This window comes from Ciconia boyciana, chromosome 2 (genome assembly GCF_034638445.1).
Source record: "Ciconia boyciana chromosome 2, ASM3463844v1, whole genome shotgun sequence".
Taxonomy (NCBI): Eukaryota; Metazoa; Chordata; class Aves; order Ciconiiformes; family Ciconiidae; genus Ciconia; species Ciconia boyciana.
Genome location: NC_132935.1, coordinates 137,700,778 through 137,721,359, shown reverse-complemented (window position 1 = coordinate 137,721,359; position 20,582 = coordinate 137,700,778). Strand labels below are relative to the sequence as shown.

General features: G+C 38.2%; 1 long non-coding RNA gene across 3 annotated transcripts in view; it reads left to right on the top strand.

The window, feature by feature from the left end:
- Positions 1–11,092, top strand: part of LOC140647121 (uncharacterized) — a 55,213-nt gene extending 44,121 nt beyond the window's left edge. For 2 of the 3 annotated variants that reach the window (XR_012040674.1, XR_012040676.1), the window contains one exon: positions 10,682–11,092. This is a non-coding gene — a long non-coding RNA (uncharacterized lncRNA). Of the gene's footprint in view, positions 1–9,361; positions 9,635–10,681 lie in introns of all 3 variants that reach the window. The other variant, XR_012040675.1, reaches the window with a different exon arrangement.
- Positions 11,093–20,582: the final 9,490 nt, after the last annotated feature.

Below are 20,582 nucleotides of genomic sequence, written 5' to 3'. Positions count from 1 at the left end.
GTCCTTTGAGACAGTGCTGAGATGGGAAGGCATCTTAAATTGGCTCTTCCTCATGGTCTGATTCCTCCAGTTCCTCATTAGCAGCACAACCTTATTTGCACTCCTGGCTGGTTTCTCATACCATGCTTGTGTGCTCACTGTGTGTGTACCTCTGGCTATCAGTACTCCAGTGGTGCTGGAGGCACGCTAATCTCTCCCTACCAATAATAACAACTCTGCTTATAAGATTGCCTTCTAGTTGAAATAGTAGCCCTTGGGTTTCTGCTGGAGAAATCTTACGATGTACTTCATTGGATTCTGTTAATTAGTGTGGCTTTAAAAAAAAAAAAAAAAAGCCAAAACTGTTCAGCAATAAAAATGAATGATGCACAGCTGTGAGGGCTAGGACTGATAAGGGTATGATTGGTATATTTGCTCTGCATTTTCACTGGTACAAACAGCTTTGAGCTGGAAAGACAGAGTTCAGGAGCCGCTGGCTGTGTGTAAGACGAGACCTTCTGAGGTTAAGGGAATGTATTAAACCCTCTGGTAAGGTAGTTGTGTGCATGAAGACAGGCGCATTTAGAAAAAACTTGGAAAAACCCAACCAACCTTGTCCTCCTCCCCCCTGGAGCATATCCACTGATAAGAACCTCACTCTTCTCAAAAATGAGGGTTAATAGCCAGCCTGAGGGATGGGTGATATTCTAAATTTTCTGTTTTTCGGGAAACAAAAGCATGTCATATACTTGCTGCTTTCTGTGCTTGGTCTCTGTGAGTACTGAAGTTCTCAGGTCCAACCCCTTTTTCAGGAAAGGTACATTTTAAACATGTGCTCTTGATTAGTGGAGTCACTAGTTATGCCTTTTATGTTGTGTGAGGACTTGATAAAGTAGAAAGGTTCATTGGAAATCTTTTCCAGAGATTCAGTACAAATCTTTTAAAATGATTCAAGAAATGTATCTGTCTCCACTAAGGCTGGGCATGGGAGGAAGTGTATTTAAACTTTGCACTCAGATGACAGATTTTCCAGAAACATAAACTTCCTAAATTTCTCTTTTCCCGTTATCTCATTCTACTACTTTCCTTTAACAGATCTTGCCTAATCTCTGATGAGTTGCTACAGCTTGTGGATGTAACCAGAGAAAAGAACTACCTGAATTATTGTCGTGTGTTTTTTAGTGAAATGAGTGACATCTGTGTGATATAAATGAATTGCCATTCATATTGAGCATTCTTTGCTACTCTGTTTCAGGATAATTGTCTAAATGAGTAAAAAGTCGACCCCGTCTAATGAAACACTTGCTACCACATTCAGGCTGGTTACCTGGGGAACAAGTGCAGTGCTTCCCCTTTCCTTTCTTCTTCTGCCTACTTCCCTCTGAGTTTTAGGGGAAGACTTGATAAAGATCAAGAACTACAAGACCTGTGGGTTAAAGGTGGTTTTGAGGAGCTTAGGGCTGGATTGCCCAGACCAATGGTGCTGCTGGTCCGGAAGCATTACAGTGAGTTTGGCTCCTGCTGTGCTATGGAGCATGATTCAGACCAGAGTAGCGTGGAGAGCTGATGCAGTCTGCTCAGCTAACATGGGAGACCAAGCTAAACATGCCTGCCAAAATGTCCCTTCCTTAGATAAATTAATCCATCTCCATTTAATCATTTTATGAGACAAAACCAAATGCCTTAGCGGTGGTTGTTTTTTATGACACTTTTTTTTTCTACAGATGGACTCAGGTTGCAGGAGCCCTGCTCCTGTATAAAGTTGCGTGTTTTGAACTTTCATTGACATTAGGAGTGATTTAAGGTGCCTGTAGGCACTTGGTAGGATAAACTCTCCAATTCCTATCAGTGGTCTTCTTGGAGGTGGTAATATATTTTCATCCTGTGGTGTTTGCCCAGGCTTAAATTAGTACCTCCCATATAGGGAGGAGGGAAGAGAAAAAAAAAATAAAAGGAGCTATTGCAAATATTTTAAATCACAAAAAAATAGCTTTTCTAAAAGTTATGTTTGCAAGAGAAAGTAATAACATCACTCTGAAAATTCCTGAGTATCTCAAAAATATTTCCACTCTTTCCATCTTTATAAAGATGTTTTTGACAGTAGAAAAAATGTAACCAAACCTAAGAGTGAGTTTCCAAATGTGGCTCATTGCATGGCTGCCTGAATGCTAGTGCTGGCAGGAGTGAAGGGGTAAGCAAAGGTATGAACAGCCAAGAGAGCAACGGTGGGACCACTGTTTTTGACATCAACCCACAAAACCCCACAACCCACTCATTTAAAAAAGTTATGAAACTGAAGATATAGGTTTAGGATAGCGCTAAGGAGCCATGACCACAGGCTACTGCTGAAAGAGGCAGTCCTGCTTCTCTGCTCATTCCTGCTATGCCGTGTGCTCAGCTGCTTCCCTTGTTCCAGCACTAACACTTAACTGACCCCACAGTGGACCTGTTCAGGCATCTCACTCAGTAAAGACATATAACACCTGCAAGAAAATGAATGGTCTTTTGCTTTGATTTCCTGAACCAGTGTGTTATGGGTGCAGGGCAAAGCAGGGAGTACAAACACAGCATGGGACACATGGATTAATTATGGACAGTGGAAAACTGTGAGAGATTTAGCAGTAGAGTAAAATGCAGACAGAGGGACTATCTCTGTGGATTTGAGTCAAAGCAAGAAATTGAATTTGGGTGTTCCACTTGCTGTTAATGAATGCAGCTGTCTAACTATTGGCTAATTTGAAGAACGAGTTTATATGCATGGGTGGCAACTAGGAAAAAACCCACAATTTGGTTTTAACTGAGCTACGCTTTTTGACAGAGATTGAATGTCTTATATAAAATGCCATAGTTAAGTGGTTATGGTGTTTTATTATTCATATGCCTCCTTCTTGATACATAGCTTCTTTTTATGGACTTGCATTTATGCACGCCACACGTGTAGGACTTGGAAGATACTCTCACACATTATTTCAGTACACACTCTAGTCTCAAGTTGATTTATATTTCTACGAGTTTCCTAGCTATCCCTTTAGCTACTACAGTTAAAATGGAAAAGTTGTTAGACTTGAGGATCAAATTCTGGAGTTCATGGTGGATCTGAACAATTCGTCTATCTTTTATTGCTACTAAATATTGAAACATGAGGGAGTTTTTTGTATTAGTGTTGTGCTAGAGTTCCTTTGTACAGACTTCTTGCTTTGGCTTGTTTTGTACAGCAGAGGTTTTTGCTGGACATTTGGTCTTCAGCATGTAGTGTAAGGTTTTCTCTTTAGAGGTTATTAGCACCTCTTTACACTCTGCGTATATTAACTGTACAAGCAGATGGACAATTTTGTCTGTTTTAATTGTCTTTAATTTAGCCTAAGTTTGGTTGCTGGCCAAGTACTCATCACCTGTGGATCAGACTTGGCAGCCCTTTTGTTTCTCGGCCAGCTATTTTCTTCACAGGATTATTTCCTTTTGAAAGGCCACACCAAAGTACAGCTGAAAAGCAAATAAAACACACTACTGGTTTTCAAATAAAAAAGAACTGCTGAACATGTAATTTCTCTTGTTTTGGTCCTTTTAGGATCATTATTCATTGCTTTTATTGGCATAGCTGCCAAAGACTAGGACATAAACAATTAGCTGGAAATCATCTTCCCCCCTTCCCCCCCTTTTTTCCCTTCCCTGAATGCAGGAAGTTTAGCACAGTACATCCCGTTCTCTTAGGATGGACCTCTGCTTTGCTTATTGTTCTTCATTTTCTTAAATAATAATAATTAGTATGTCATAGGCTAGTAACAGTTGTATGAGACAAAAACATTGATGTAATACGAAAAATAAGCTTGTACTATTGACTGTAAAGCACCCTGAATTGGGTCCAACTCCACTGTTTCTTACAGCAGTCTAATTTTGTTGGAGTGACGTCTCCTATCTCTTGTTTACAATCACTGAAGCTGAGTGAGAGGTCTCTTTCCAGTACCATTGCCCCGAGGGTGTTTTGCTCTCCCTGTCCACTGTAGGGCAGTTGCCAGTATATCTGGAAGAGATGGTTAGGAAATAGGGACAACCTAATGGAGCGTTCACTCATCTAAATCACAGCTATGCTGGCTGATGTGACTGCTTTGTGTCATCAGAAGATTACTTGATGCTAGGCTGAATCTCAAAGGTCCTGTCACACTTGTGTTAGATCACTCAGTCTGGGTGATATAGTGTAAATTGATTGACACGAAGAAGGGGATCTGGGCTTAACACTGAAAAGGTGATTAGTTATTGATATCTATTTGAACAGTGGGGTAAGCATGATACCTCCATGATATGCAGCAAGACAGGGACAGAGAGCTAACTCCAAGAAGCCTTGACTTGTCTAAAGAAAATTACTGTTTTAGGTGTCTATCATTACTAATTTTATTACCTGAAACAGGCCTTATGTAGGAACAGTTTAAACAAGTAAATGATATTCTACTTTTTTTCTTTAATATTCCTAGCTTAACTTAGAATATTAAAAATATAAAAAGTCCCTCTGAATGTGACTCATACCTACCAGAGTGGTGGTATTAAACTTATAAAATGATTTTTTACCTGTTTGTCTTGGGAAATCTTTTGTCTACTTAAGACACAACTCTGGAAAGCAAGATGTCACATATAGCTTTTCTAGCCAACAGTTCCTACAGATGGTACTAAACAAATGTTCCATCCAGGAACACATTTTATAAGGCAGCTTTTATACTGGTCAGTATGCTGCACCTCAGTGACAGGTTTGTGTATTTCACTCCTTTTTCAAGTGGACCTGGAAAAATTCATTATGCTCCTCATCTCACTAAACCTAACCCATTCTACCTGTCACTGGTCTTTTACTTTGCCCCACTAGTTCAGGTCTCACTACCCCTCTTTTATTACACTCTTGTGACCCACTGTACCTCCCTGGAGTCTACCTTTCCCTGGCCTGGCAGAAGCACTGCTATTGCCTGTCCAGCTTGGGGGTGGCTTGGTCCTCCTTGCTTTGCCTGGCTCTGACAACAGGCTAATAAAGCTTTTTAACCATCTCTGAACCAGGCTACCCAGCACTCTGTTTTCCCAGAATCACAGCAGAGGTGGCTAGAAGGGACCTCTTGAAGCCCAACTTTTCCCTCAAAGAGGGATTATTGCCACCGCTAGTTCTGATTTTGAAAACCGCCAAGGCTGGACACTTCACAGTCCCTCTGGGTACCCTGGGTAACCTGCCCTGGTGCTGCATGGTCCTTTTATGGTTTTTTTGTTGTGTGTTTTTGGGTTTTTTTGGGTGGTTTTTTTTGTGTGTTTTTAAAGTTTTTCCTAGTGTCCCAATGCGCAGCTTGTTGCTCTTGTCCACGTTTAGCTTGCTTACCACTACCCAGAAGAGTTTGACTTTGTTGTCATCTGTAATGCCCTTCAAGCAGTAGTAGAAGCTCAATATGGAGCCATTGGCAATGGCTCTTCATGGAGCATGCAAAGGTGTAGCTATTTTTTTGTTTATTTTATTTATTTAGCTCATTTATTTGATTTATGTATTTCAGCTGAGACATATTCATGCCTCTACTCCAAGGTGTCTTGTCTATGTAGTACAAACAATGCTTAAACATTTTCAGTTTCTCTATCTTGCTTGTAGCCCAACAATGACCTTGGACCATTCAAGACCTGTCTTTGCTATAGAAAACAAAGATTTCTGGCTGTGGGAATGTTAGTCAGGAATATTTAAGGACAAAATCTCTGACAAATATGGTTTCTTCCTATGAAAGAACTTGGGGCAGGTAAAACTATTTGGTCAAAACCGTTGTTTTCGTGGGTGTCGTTTCTTGCTCAGGAAAGAAGCCTTGAAAAGGCAGGATTAGCCACCATTAGCAGTCTGAGCCAGGCTGCAGGTTTCCAATATTAGCTGTATTCACACTGAGATACTTGGAGTTATACAATAATATTACTGACAAAGCAGTTCTGCTATACTCCTGGTCTCAAGGTTTATAAACCCTTCCCTTCACTAACTTGTGCATTCACTCTTACCAACAAAGGGCCACTTTTTGAAAGGGTGTGCCTTGCTTTGCTATAGTTCCTCTGCCAGTGGCACCAATGAGTTAGATCATCTGGGAGAGAAGCAAGGTACTTGCAGTGCTGTCATGAACCCCTTCCATTACAGAAGCACCAATATACGGTAACTGTCATAAAAGCGCATTGTAACTTAAAAAGCTTCTCTGATTAGTCAATCTTTTCTCCGTTTATCCCGGAAGATGGAATTAGCCACAATGGAAGAGAAAGCCTGAAATGGGTCAGTTATTTACAGTGCATTCAGCCTTCTTTTGTGTCTGAAAAGATTTCTGTTTAGTTTTTATATGATTAAAATAAAAGTCAGAGGAAGCTGCTGGGGAGAGAGCCCAGGATTTTAGGTAACTGCTTTTAGCAACATGAAAATATTATTGAAGCGAGACTACCAGATATTTAAGTCTTGCTGGAACAAACCCAATTTTAAACTACGCTTCTAAGCTTTTTAATAGTCTACTCTTTCCCCAGATTCCTGTTTTCACACGTCCTTATTGACATAAGGGTATAGCTGGGGTCAGTAGCAATTTGGGAAAAAAAGCAGAACAAATTTCCTGATCGCCATGTGATAGTACATCTGTTGTTTCAATTTAAGCCAGCATCTGAACCTACTGCATTTGTAGGCATTTGGCCAGATTCTGATCTAACTGGCACCAGTTTTAGACTTGTGCAACTGCTCTGTAAATCAGGGTAACTCCAGTGTAGTCAGCTGTGTAAGAGGAGAATAAGGCCTATTTTTACCAGATCAGCCTTTTTGTATAGTGTTTGTAGAGTCTCGGCAATTCATCTTAGTCTTATAGTTGCTTCTTATCTGTTGCAATTAATCTGCTTGAACTCTTTCTCTGTGGTGTCCCAGTTTACTCAAATGTTGGGTGTAGAAGACAGGACGCTGTCACTTGTGATCTGTATCTTGAGGCACCATTATAATCTGTTACATTTTGAAGGTTGTCTTTATGGGGTTCAAGCAAAATTTTAATGTAAGGAGGCCTTAGTGCAAGCGATTAAAAGTTGTAGATAAAATGTTCATATGCGATAAGTGCTCTAATATATGGCATAATAATGAGTCTAATTCAAACAAGTAGTTGTATAATCCCCACAAGTCTGCCAATTGCCTGTGATCCAGGATGTCTGTTCTGACTAGGACTGAATGTGTTTGGGCTGGGCGGGGAAGGCAAAAAAGCAGTGTTGAGTTATCTGATTGTAGGGAACTATGTGTTGTAACATTGTTCACCTGGGTATAACCCCAACAGGAAACTGAGACTGAGAATCAGACTTTCTATATTGAAACTCAAGTAAATCTAGTTGGGGAGGTGAAATATGGCAGAAATAAACTAGATTTTCAACGTGGCAGAAATAAACTAGATTCTGTCTGAATAACCAATGCAGGATAATTTACCTAATTGCAAACAATTTGGTTCGATAGGTTTGATTAATGCAATAAATAAGAACGTATAACTCATTTGGAAATGAAATAGTTGAGAATAAACAGAGTTATAATGCCAAAAAATATCCCAAAGGGGTTAGTGCTCCGGGGTATTATATTTCCCTGGGAGAATTTGGACCAATAACCCTTTTAGAACTATTGACCAGGTCAGCGACATTGCTTGTGCTGATCGATATAGTATGAACTTTATTACTGGCAGTCCTTAAGTGGCACAACTGTCTGAATCTTAAATGTCAAATGATAAAAAATGGCAAAATCTGATAATAGGAATATTTCTAAAGGCACAAAACTGCACATGAAAGAAACTGTCATGTCAGAAAATGGTAAAACAGAGTGGTCCACTGTCATCTTTCAATGTGACATCCTTTCAGTTTAATCTTGATTTAGGCAATTTTTTTTCTCCTCAGTGTATGTTTATACTTAGTCTGCAGCTAGAATAGACCCATGTAAATCTCTGAGAGTTTTGCTAGGACTCTGTGCAGATGCAGCTTGTTGTCGTGTGTTGCAGTGAGTGGCAGAGATCGCAGGAACTGTTTTCACTGATCACCCTGTTATCTCCTCACTGTGTATTTTGCACTCACTTATTTTATCATTCCTAAAAGTAATTTTATAAGTTCTTAGGATAAGTAACATAGCTAATTAGACTTTCAATGAATTCAGAGGTTTTTCTTCTAGGTTATTCTGTGTGCTATTATTGCTGTAACACTTCCTGTATTTTGCATAGTCTTCTATACAGAGATGACCATAGCCTTACTTGTAGTTTTTTAGGGAATAGGAAAGCCACATGATAATCTTCATTATCATTGATACTACGTATTAAAAAATCTTGAGATAGTTGCCAAAAGGTGAAGCTGTCTTGTTTCTTTCATTTTCTTTTTTTTTTTTTTTTTTGTTCTTACTCTTAGTTTCAGAGCTCTTATTTGCTTTCTAGTTTCTGAGCCTTTAATAGTTCAAATCCTTAGTCTTTTCTTTGCAGTCAAATAACTAAGTGTGTATCTCTTGAAACCAAAAGCTAAGCTTTCCATATAATCTCATCTGTTCAGGAGCTGGTACCTAATGAAAAAATGCAATCTAAAGTCTCAATATTTGACATTCACATTTGTCTGTAGTCAATTTCACTTTTTAAAAAATTCTTGAGGTATGTATTGATTTTCATTTAAACATGAACACATTAATATTACTAGCAGGAAAATTATGTTTAATTTTGAATGTAATTTTGAATTTAATTTTGACAATTAAATAATGCTTTGAGTGCTGTATTCAGAAATTGAACTGTTCTCTGTCCATTTAAAGCCTTTTTTTTCCTTGCCTTTCATCTTTCAACTTTTCCATCTGGATTACACTAATAGTTAGCTCCAAACAGTATACCAAATGACTATACCAGATAAAATTTAAAAAGTGGTCCTAAGGGTGTCATGATTTTAAAAATACATACGTCTTGGAGACTTTAATCTTGCTCAAGGTAAGAGCTGAGTGTCTGTGTGGTAACCTGCAGGCAGAATGTAGATGTGTGCAGAAAACATCTTAATGCCATGGAAGAAATCCCTTCTGTAGGAGAGGAGGAGCAGGTATATATTTTGTGATCACAAAGGGAGTAGCTTGGGTCATTTCCTGAAACAGAGATCAGCAGTCAGTGTTGATAGCTGTGGGCCTTTTCACTAAATAGTCCAAAGCTAATGCTATAAGGAATCAGAGCTGGATCAGTAGCAAATGTTCAACTGGATGTGCTTTCCCCATATGCAGGGTCCTGGGTCCGTTGCACACAGATCAGTTTTGAATCCAGGGCATTTCAGCAGGTTTTCTGAGTGTCTTTAGAGTGCAGCAAACTTGTGCAGTCTTTGGACACCTACAATGGGAGGATGGAAATATTTGGATGGATTCTGAGAGGTGAGTTTACTGTCTTGGCAGAGCAAGATCAAAGGAATGAGAACTAGTATGCTCTCGTCCTTCTGGTGACTCTGAGGACAACAACAAGAAGACTGTACATCCAGGGTTTGGTACAGACCTCAAGAGCAAGGAAGAGGAAATCAGCAGGGAGCATGACAAATGTGGTTCCTTTTCATGCAATCAGCAAAGCTAATATTTTTCACATGATTGCCACCATCACCTTGAGTCTGGGATATCTGCCATCAGAAAACATAATCTGTACTCCAGTAATCTTCATTTTTGGACATGTGCAAGGTACCCTGGCAAGTTTCCTGTAGAGTAATTCTGAAGAAAAACAAAGGAATTTGAGTTAGACAAATTGAACTTGGAAAAGCTCACAGCTTTTCCAGGGAAAAAAAAAGAAAGCAAAAAAGGCTAGACAGAAACGCTGAAAACAGATATTTTAGGAGCAGTCAGGTTGGAAGCCTCAGTCTTGGATAACTATAGGGAAATAACCTTTGCAGTACTGACATAAATATGAGAAATGTGTTTAGGTTGAGCCCTATCATTACCTTTAAAAGTAGTGAAGAAGGTAGGAAGGCTTAGATTTTAATGTGGCTGTCTACACTGTGCTTCATCCCACCTCTCCTTGCTTGAGGATGCAGCTGTACAAGCTGAGTTGTTTTGTTGGCTCCATGTTGAACTAACACCATCGTATCAAGACTGGATGAGGCTGTCTCAGCTCCAGGATGAAAAAGAGGTTTTTCCCTGCAGAACTGCTGCCTTTGGGGACCTAGGGAAAGTCAAATGACTTGGTCAGCGGACAACTGGAGTCGCGTGAACAAGGGTCTTGTAAGTTTGGACTGATCTATCCAAACTTCATCTTGTCTCAAGAACATTAAGGAATCATTACACACTAACTTATTCATAGATGAAGCATCAAAAGAAAAGTATTTCAGATGTTTGGAGCACCCAGCAAGCAGTACCAGCATACTGAAGTACTGATATATGTAGCCATGTTCTAGAAGGACCAAACTGTCAAGAGCCATTCAGTGCTTTCAGCTGTTTTCATAGCATTAGTAGATGAGATAGATAGTACTCTAGAGGGAAGGCTAGAGCAGGTGTTTGCCTCAATTTAAGAACCCCATGAGAGCTAACAGGTGGATTGGTGAAGGTATTAGAAATAAAGTTGTGGGAACTTGAGCCTTTGCTTAGCTGGATGAAATGCTGTAAGATGAGTGTTCTGAGCTGTTGCGTGAGTAGTTCAGCTAAAAACACAAATTGAGAGAAGAGTCATTTCTGTGTTAGGTAAAACTCAGCATAATGCAATTGCTGCCTTCATGATCCCTATTTCTTAAATAGAACCAAGTGGATGGAACCGTAGATGCTGTCACCAGCAGACTGAGCAGGCTGCAAGACTTGAAAAGAAGCTAAATGGACATTGCAGAATTATTTGGAGCCTACAGTGGTGAAGAACAGGGGTAAGGCCGTGACTGGGTTGGAGCTGGAAATTGTGAAAAGGAAATTGCAAGAAGTTGAATGAAGATTGCGAAGAAGTGCTATACAGGTACTACAATAACAGACAGCATGAACCTGGCAGCTGGCTTAAAGCTGTAGGAACAGAATATCAGTTTATTTTCCACAACTTTGGAAGCAGAATTTTTTTCCTACGTTTTATAAATAAATAATATTGTATCAAAGTTCTCTTTATAATTTGTTTTCCTCAGCTGAAATAATTATAGAACCCTGATTTTGTCTTCCTGTGTTCAGAGAAAGTTAATTTGTAGTAGCAGAAAAACTATAAATAAAGACATCACTCAAATAGAAAAAAAAATTACTTTTTGTTTTTCTTTCATGAAATTAACAAAAAATTTACTTCTGTGGGGCTAGCTGGAAATGTTTTGGTGCTATTATTTTCCAGCTCTGTGGTGTGTGACTGAGACATAAAACGCCATTAAAACTACTAAAAAAAGAAGAAAGCAAAAACCTGCTACTCGTGATTGGAAATGTATTTGTCTCAAGGTATGAAGTTGATAGTTGAAGACTGTGTGATAATGAATTTGGTAAAAGTCAGTGGAGAAGAACAAGCAATTTTTGCTCCTCTAGTTCTTAAGTACATTTAGTTTGCTAACTTAAAATTAATTTTTCATTAATATTCTTGATCAAATCACTTCTATGTGAACAGCAGTCAGAATGGTTTAAGTTTGCTAAGTTGAGAAGGTTAACAGTACCTCAGTCTATAGCATATGACTACTAATTTGTTATTTTACCATTGTGGGTAAAGCAATTGTGAGGTTCAGTGTTTTCTTTTTATAAAGGTACTCTATAGTCATGATACAACTCAATGGAGAAGGGTCTTTTGTCAGTGGGTCGATAACTCCTCATGGTGCTGTTAATGTCTGAGTTGATCTGGATTCCACAAAGATCCAGCCCAAAGCCTTCTGAAGCGAGCAGAAGTCTTGTTAGTGGCAAAGGCCCGTTTCTCAGACTGAATAGTTCAGGTTGTAGCAAGGAGATGACAAAAAAGAAGACAGATAAATAATCCTCCTGTAGGGCTGTAGCTGAGTCATCCTGCAAGCAAATACTTCAGCCCTGTGCCCAGGAACACCTCCACAGGTGTTGCACAGATGATGACAGTGCTAGCTCTAGTGAAGGAAAATGAAAGTTGAACCTTAAAAAAAAAAAAAAAAAAAAAAGTTTTCTCCTTAGCTCTTTCTTCAGGCAATGCTAACACTGCTGGGCAGCTCAGCTCTTTTAAAGAATACCTTGCCTTTCACAGACTGACTTCTCTTCTGTGGTAGAAGAGCTAATCTTATGTTTGGGGTCTGTGCTGTCTGCACATCTGGGAGCAGACAGCAAATGTGTTATATCTCTATGACTTTTGATGCTGCATTTGCTCTTCTTTAGAGTCAACTCTTTCCTGTGAGAATACAGGTATTGTGTAATAATACTGAAATATTCAAAATGTTTAGCAACATTCAAGACTGTTCTCTTTAGAGATCTGTAATTCACTCTTGTTCTTCTCCAGTCTGGATGGGTCCTTGTTGCTGTGCAGCTTTGTAGACTCACTTAGTCTGGGATGAAAAACTGATACACAAATCCTCAGTGGTCATGGCACATCATCCACACGGTAGGAAGATCAACCTTATAGTAGAATGAGGGTGACCGAGTCTTGCTGAAATAAGTATCACTATCCTGAAAGTCACATTCAAAAGGAGATCACAATCACATTATTAAAAAAAAAGTGTTGAATGAACAAATGAAGAACATTGTTAAATGTTTAGCTTGGTGTACAAAGATTTAGTCTCAGGGAGGAATGCGTTTCAAAAGACTTGAAGGTTGGGTTCAATTAAAAAAACACAGTGTGTTTATCTAAAAATGTTCACAGTCCCTCAGTATGCAAAATTTGGTTAAAAATATTTGGAAAGGGTCTGTCTTTGTACTATTACAATTTCTATTCTGATTCAGAAAGAACACTGGAAATAACAAAAAATATTCTTTCAAATATTTCAGTCCTTCAAAAAGTTTCAAAGGAATGACAAATATTTTGTCTTGCTTAAACTAATTTTCTGTTACTCAAATTGCTTTCATGAAAAACTAGACTGGAAGTTAAAGTTTCCATTATTCAGAAAATGTCAGCTTTGGTCCAAATCAGAACTGGATTCTGAAGTTTCAGATTTCCACTAGAATGAAGAAGCACTGACTTATAACAATTAAAAAACATCCTTTTGAGAAGGTAAAAAGTTTTATCTTTACCATTTTCATAGATCAAAACCCAACCTTAAACTAGTTAGGTGTTGTATACAGAAGTCACAGTAAAAATGAATTGTAAACAAAACCCAAAATATTTTTATGGACTTCTAAGTTGATGGATTCTTTTTTTTACTAAGCTGTTAGTTTTAAGATTAACCATGTGCTTGTTTTCTTAACTTAATTGGGTCCAACCAATCCCATTCCCTCTATCATTTGTTCTGAAACAGGTATTGTCTTAGACTCCTTTTGTAGCATCTCATTCAAATGGCAATAGGCTTCTTTTCCATAATCTGAGTAATTCCATCCTCTGAACTCCTCCTATTGATTATTCACAACCTATTTGCCTTCATTAGTGATGAAAAAAAAAAAGGAATAAAACTGAGTCTCCCTTATTTTCATTGGTGCTCCAGTTTTGACCAACCTTAGTTTTCAAATATATTTTGACTCTATTATCCTTCAGAGAGCAAATGGATATTTTACATGGAACTTTGATTTGTCACTTTTTTTCTTCTGCGTGTCCTAATTCTTGCTCGAGACTGCATGTTTTGTTATTGTTAGGACCCCTTGTGCATTTGCTTAAGTACATAATGAAACCCACTTCTATTAGACAATTTATGCCACTGGATTTGCCCAGTCCCAATAATAAATTACTAATCATGATATATGTTTCATATAGGGTTAAGACTTACTGATGTGTCTGATTTCTGGGTGGAGCATGTTGCCTTGCTTGTGTTCAGGCTTTTAAACTGTTTTTTCATACTTGTGTTTTTAGAAGACAGAGAGAAAACAACTCATATCCGGTTATGTGTAGCTGGGGAGAAGTGGAATTCTTTTAGGATTTTTCCATGCTTTTTGAAGTCACTAATTCAGGCTGTGAATGAAAGTGTATGAAGTACAAAGTTCAAAGAAGAGAAAGAGGTGCTATATGGGCGGTATAGTTACTCACACTCATACTTTACAGAGAACAAATGAAAAAATAGTCTTTTCTGAGCACTTGCTCAAAGGTAGAACTCACAGCTCAGAGAAATACGAGGTGCTGTTTTCCCTTTCAGTATTGTGAGTTTGAAATATAACTAAATCTTTAAAATACTAGAATAAAATACAGTGGGAAGAAAGGTTCTCAGGCTATCTCTACTTAGTAAATGTAAACAGCATTTATCTGTATTTGGAAATTCTTGGAAAATGTGCTTTTTTAACAGAATAAAACCTTTTCTGATACTATCAGTTACTTAAAATACATCTTAGTTAGGAAAACACAGAAAACATTAATGAGTGGTGTAAAATTATACAGGGGGTTATCCAGGAGTTATCCAGGGATACTCCCTGGATACCCAGAATTATCCAGGGGTTCCCTCTGAGAGAGGTAATGCTGCATTTGGATGTAAGTTATACAATCAGGTTTTAATTGTGGCCTTGTCCCATTTCCTGATACTTGGATTAAATGAATCTGGAAGTGTTTTGAATACTTAAGTTCCCCTGCATTTGTGGTCAAAACCTTAGGAATTGCTGAGTTTTATATGTTTTCTATTTACAAATCATAAATACACAAGGCTTATGTGAAACTCTGTCCAGGTACAGGTAATGGCTGTTTCAACAAACCTAGCTGAGCTGTAAGGGAGGAGTGAAACCTCCAAGAAATCATTATACTGATTTTAGTAGTTGTGAACACTTTCATCCTGATTATGCATCACTTGAAACAATACCATAAAACTTATGCACCTTCACTTTCTCCATGAAAAATGTAACAGACAATATTTTACTTAGACCTTTTAGCTAATGTTTTTCAGAGATTTCCCATTACATGACGTTCTTTCCATTCCTCTCCCTGTTTCTCAGCTCTGTTGGTCCCACAAGTTTGCCTCCTTAAAGGTTTCCAGATCCTTCTTTGATCTGCTTTAACTCTGCAAAAGAGCAGCAAAATACCCAGTCGTTTGGTGGGGACTTTTTTGTTTTGTTTTGTTTCTTTGTTTGTTTTTGTTGTTTTGTGTGGTTTTGGTTTTGTTTGGGCTTTTTTTGGTGTTGGTTTTTTTTTTTTTTTTTTTTTTGTCTGTGGGGTTTTCTACCTTTTTAAACAAGGCAGCAAACAACCTGGTTCTCAAAGATTGCCTGATGAGCTGATACAAAGTAAGTGGTGGAGGAGAGAAAGGTGGGAAGAGGCAGGAGGAACTGTACCTTTCAGTGGTGGTGGTGAGCTGTTACACCACACAGTGTGACCCCAGACTTCTGCATTTGAGCTTCCTTTACATTAGGGGCATATTTACGGCAGTGAAAGCATCAGTGCATGCTATGTAGGGCCACCAGGACTCTGGCTATGCATACAGGCAGTGCATAGTGAAGTCCATGGTCTAGTACTGGCACTAGTGGAACTAAATTCTCTCTCTTGTTGCTGCATTCACACTTGGGACTGCACTGAAGACATAACCTTTGTTTAGTGGTATCCAAAGACTTCTTAAGCCATGGTGTGTGTAGCTGCTAATCCAAGATAAACATATAAGAATGCATTTGTTACAGTATGTAGCTCCATGCAATAGTAGATATAGAGAGGTTGATAACAAAGCTGGGATTTGGCTGAAGGGTTTTGATAATATTAAAACCTTTGAGAGAAATGTGAACAATAAGATGTCTTTAGATCATAGTATGATTGAATTACACCATTAGTGATCAATCGTTCTTGCAGCCTAGTCAAACCTATATGCTTTAGTAACTGGAAAAGCAAGGAGAGTGCCTGCATCCTGGAAAGTGCTTTCAGAGCCTTTGTTTAAGGGAAAAAAACCCAACAAATCCAACAACAAAAAGAAAATATATAAATACAAATATTTCAGAGTATGCAAATGACATGTTAATGCTAATGGGGATGTTTTGCTTCCTTATCTCTTAAAATACTTTACTTTCTATATCTGATGATTAAAGGGAATGTTTTATTTTTCTGGGAATTTTCCCATATGTCATAATGTCATCTTGGAGAAACCAACCATAACTCTAATAGATTTATTTTCACTAATGCCTTAATAATTATTTTTACAGAAAAACTGCAGATCTTTCTCGGCTTCTGCTCCAAAGAACAAATGTTAGGTGTAAGGTTCACTCTCAGATCAGGCTGGATTCTTTTCCCTGCATTCATTTTACCACTAATGTAGTGTGCAAGCACATTGGCTAACCCTTGACTTCATAATTTTAATGAAAACAGTGTAGAAACAAAGCAAATATATCATTATTAATTGTTGTTTGTGAAGTACTTTGGGATGCTATATTTGGATGAAAGCCAAGCATACAGACAAACTTGTCTATTGACAGGAGGAGATTAAATATCTTTATCCTTTTCTGCTTTCTATTAGTGAAATAATTTGAAGGGAATCTCAAAAGAATATGATATATTATTGTTTGGATAAGCAACCAAATGTTTGGCTTGCTATCTGCAGCTTAGATGAACTAACCAAAGTTTTGTATTGAAAATTGGCTACAAATCTCACAGGAGCTGGCAACCCATTGAGGTTTCTGGTATTCTATGTTGGCAGGAAGATGAAAATAAAAGAAAAGGCTTATCCAAAAATGTCTGCCTTCCAAAAAAATTTCTGTTTAGTTCTGCAAACTGTTCTTGGTTTTGAACATGCAAAATTCTGCCAATCATAGTCCTGCCAGACAAGACCATTGCTGGACTATGAGTTGTCACGCTGATCTTAATAGGTAGACTCCCCAGTAAAAGCATTATACATTGCAAGGGGGCTGATAAAATAACATCTATTTTCTAAAGGTAACTTGCCAGCTATTTCAGACCATGGCATATCCTGCAATACTGATAGGTTATTGAAACCACAGTGTTGAGTGAAAGTGCGGAGAAGCATAACTATGCTGGCCATGGGATATGGCATTTACACCACATTGGGTTTTGCCAACAAAGGAGAGGTCTGGTAGAGCCATTTATAAGTTAAATAAAAGTTATTTTGTAACATTAGCATCTCCTTTTCTTGCTCAGAAGTAGTCGAAATATTTATTTTAATTAGTTATAGGCTTCAAACAGCTTTTCCTTTCTTTATAGGTGAGAAACTCTTGAAAATAATTTTGAAATATCTGTGACACCGCTAAGGTTTTCTTGTGAAAAAGTGCCAGAGAATTTATTTGAATAATTTCAGAACTGAAAACAAAAGAAGCAGATGAGAGGGCATTTTTATTTATTTACTTTAAAAAATAAATCTGAAAGTGGTAAAACACCAATGTAAGAAATCACTTGAGATGGGACTTTCTTTTCTAAGGCCACAGCTTATGTCTCAGAGACGCACATCTAAAGCACCTGATGTCCTCTCAGAAGTGCCAGCATCCCTCAGCTCTGATTGCTGTGAAGATCTTCAGGCACCTTAGAGGGCTTCCAAAATGCTGCTTTGTTTACTCTCACTGCAACAAGATGACAGACGGTGAATCAGGCCCGTCTTCTGTTTATGCCTTAGTACTCATGAAATTGTGTATATTTAACAGTTTTCATTACCTGCGCCTACATATTACACCAAGACACCATTCGGCAGGCATAATCTAGGGAACCATTGTACCACTGCCCTAATTTATAAAGGTCAAGACCTGGTGCTGTCTGTCCACAGAACAAGTAATTGCCACACAAATCGGGACAGATTGAGTGAGCTGAACTTTAGATGGCACCATTACTCATCAAACTAATTAAGCATAATTGCTTTTTTTTTTTTCTTTGAGCATGGAACACCATGGCCATTATTCCTATACTAACCTTTAAAGAGTCTTTACTCTTTATAGAAATATGAAAGTTGTTTTTTAAAATAATTCTTTATCACGCTGCTGATGAAGGACAGATACAAATATAATTGTGTGCCTTTCTCAGTTGGAAATGAAGATTATTATGGCCAAATGTAGGGGAAAAAAAATCATGACTGTTCATTTTGTACCTCATGAAAGGCACTTCTTAACTTGATGGTTACTTAGTGAGGCTGCTTGACCTAATAAAAATAATCAGGTAGTTAATGTACCAGCACTGCCTCAGTTACAGGATGTGAAGCTATTACTGTCAATACTGCTTGAAACAGTACAGCTTCACCTGGAGTACAGTGTCTGGGGCAAAATGGCTCCATCTGCACAGACCTTTAGTATGTGTACCTTTAAAAGGATCTTTGAATTGCTCCAGCAGCTGATGGCAATTCTGTATTCCTAGATGTTCCATCTGCTTCTAACCAATACTGGAGACTCAAGCCTGGAAACTGGATTTCTTTAGGATTAAGAGTTTACCTAGGTAATGTGAAGCAACTTTTGAACAAAATCCCTAGTCCCAAGGTCTGCATCCCACAGTCCTTTTTGACACTAGAGGCCAGGAGGCAAGACATGCATAGTTTATGCGTATCCCTGGTGTCAGTTGTTTGCATAGACATTCACATTGACAGCAAATTACTTGATATATAGCATACAGGATTTCTTTAAGGATCCTTAAAAGAAGAATTCTTAGGAACAGTGTTGCAGCTAAAGTGTGGAGAAAATGCTAGAGCACAATGAGTTTTCTACGAGGATGTTACTTCATTCAGAAATGGTTTCTTCTCCCCAGATTCCCAAGTTCAAAATATGTTCAATGAAGCAAAAGGAAGCTTAGACACTGATTTTATTACAGAATTTTCCCCAAGAAGGTAGCACAGCATTCACAAGCCCTTCCTCACGTCTCACATATCCAGACATTCTTATAGCAATGTAACATGGTGTCAACTGCCTTGGACTGTAACTGGAAATACTGCTTAAAATTTATATGAGATCAGGCTTGTCTGAATTTGGCCTGGGATTCAGTAAGTGCCCAGACAGCTGGGCATTGGTGCATAATGGAAGTGAGAGGGGAAAAATAAGGGAAACAAAGTGTGTTGATAGCTTATAATTTTTCATTTGTTTTGTTCTTTTGAAACGTCAAATTAACAGCCTGGAGGTCATGTGATCTTTTAATTTCCTAGAGATCTTTCTCCAGCACAGAAGAAAATATGTTGGCAAAGTAGTGAGGGGAAATGTACATTATTAATTTTCTGTGCTCTGTGGGTAAGTGAGAGATTGAAATTACCAAGTCTTCCCCCTAAGAGGTTTTAATTTATTTAAAATTTAGATCTGATTTAAAAAAAACAAAACAAACAACTTTAAAAAGAACATATTTAGTCAGCTCTACTTGATATAGCTTTTATTACATATAATTATGTAATTGAAACAGGTTGCCCAGAGAGGTAGTAGATGTCCCATCCCTGGAAACATTCAAGGTCAGGTTGGACAGGGCTCTGAGCAACCTGATCTAATTGAAGATGTCCCTGCTCACTGCGGGGGGGTTGGAACAGATGACCTTTAAAGGTCCCTTCCAACCCAAACTGCTCCATGATTCTAATTATAAAAAGGTACATCTTTAGCAATTGGACAAGGTTTGTAGTGTTTTCTGGGTGTAATCTTGCATTTCAACTGCTCAGTGCACTGAGATTCTCCTATGTGTATGCTTACAGCATGTGGGTGACAGAGCCACATTTTACTGAAACTTGTCGCTTTCCATACCTTTGTAAATTGTTGCTTTAGAATATATGAACATGGCTAGATGCAGACAGGAATGGCCTGTCCCAAGCCTGGAAGCCCTCTGCCTATGTTAGTGCACAAATGTTACACCCTGAAGTGTTAAGCCCTGACTCTTGGAGGTTATCAGCCTGTCGCAGGGGTTGCTGGTTTGATTACAGAGCTGTGCTAACAGCTTCTGTACCAGGTTGGCTGGTGTCTGGCCAGCATGGAGCATCAGAAGAACGTGCCTATATCTGCTTGTGATGGTCCTTGTGAATATACTCTTAGATCTTCTTAGGCTTTGCGTTTTCTGGAAGACACGGTGATTTCTAGCTCTGATATACAAGATTATTTCAAACAAACATATGTAAATACATATATTTATAAAACTTAACCAATATGTGTGTGTGACAGAGATAGGATATAATAAATTGCAAGATTAGAATATTATTTGTTGAATTGCAAACATGATATATGAAAACCTTACTATTTTAAAAAAGAGCAGCTGCAGTGTTTTTTTTGTTAACAGATGCACCCTATGCTAGTAGGAGTGTTTCCGTCAGAATAATGTGTCAAGAGGAGGGAAGAAACACACTATCTGTACTAGCAGTTTTTTCTTAATTCTGTTTACTATGACTTAATTGAATAAGGGCAGAAAAGCAACTCAGAGCGCTGTGTACATGAAGGTAGTTTGCTCCCCAGAAGAAATTTTAGGGATACATCTCTAGGTTTTTGCATGTGTATCATGTCTCTGGGTTCAAATTTAATAGAAGTTAAACTGACTTTGATCGTGAGGATTTGATCAGCATGTTAGTGCTGCTACATAAGCATATAGGGATTTTTGACTTTGGATAATAGTCAGCACTGTTCTTTACATTAAGTCCCCCAGTGCTGATTCCTTGTTTAAAATGCTTCTAAAGGTATTTAGGGGCTGTACAGTTGTCAGTATTTCTATTACAGGCTATTTTCAGGAGAAAAATCCTACCATTTA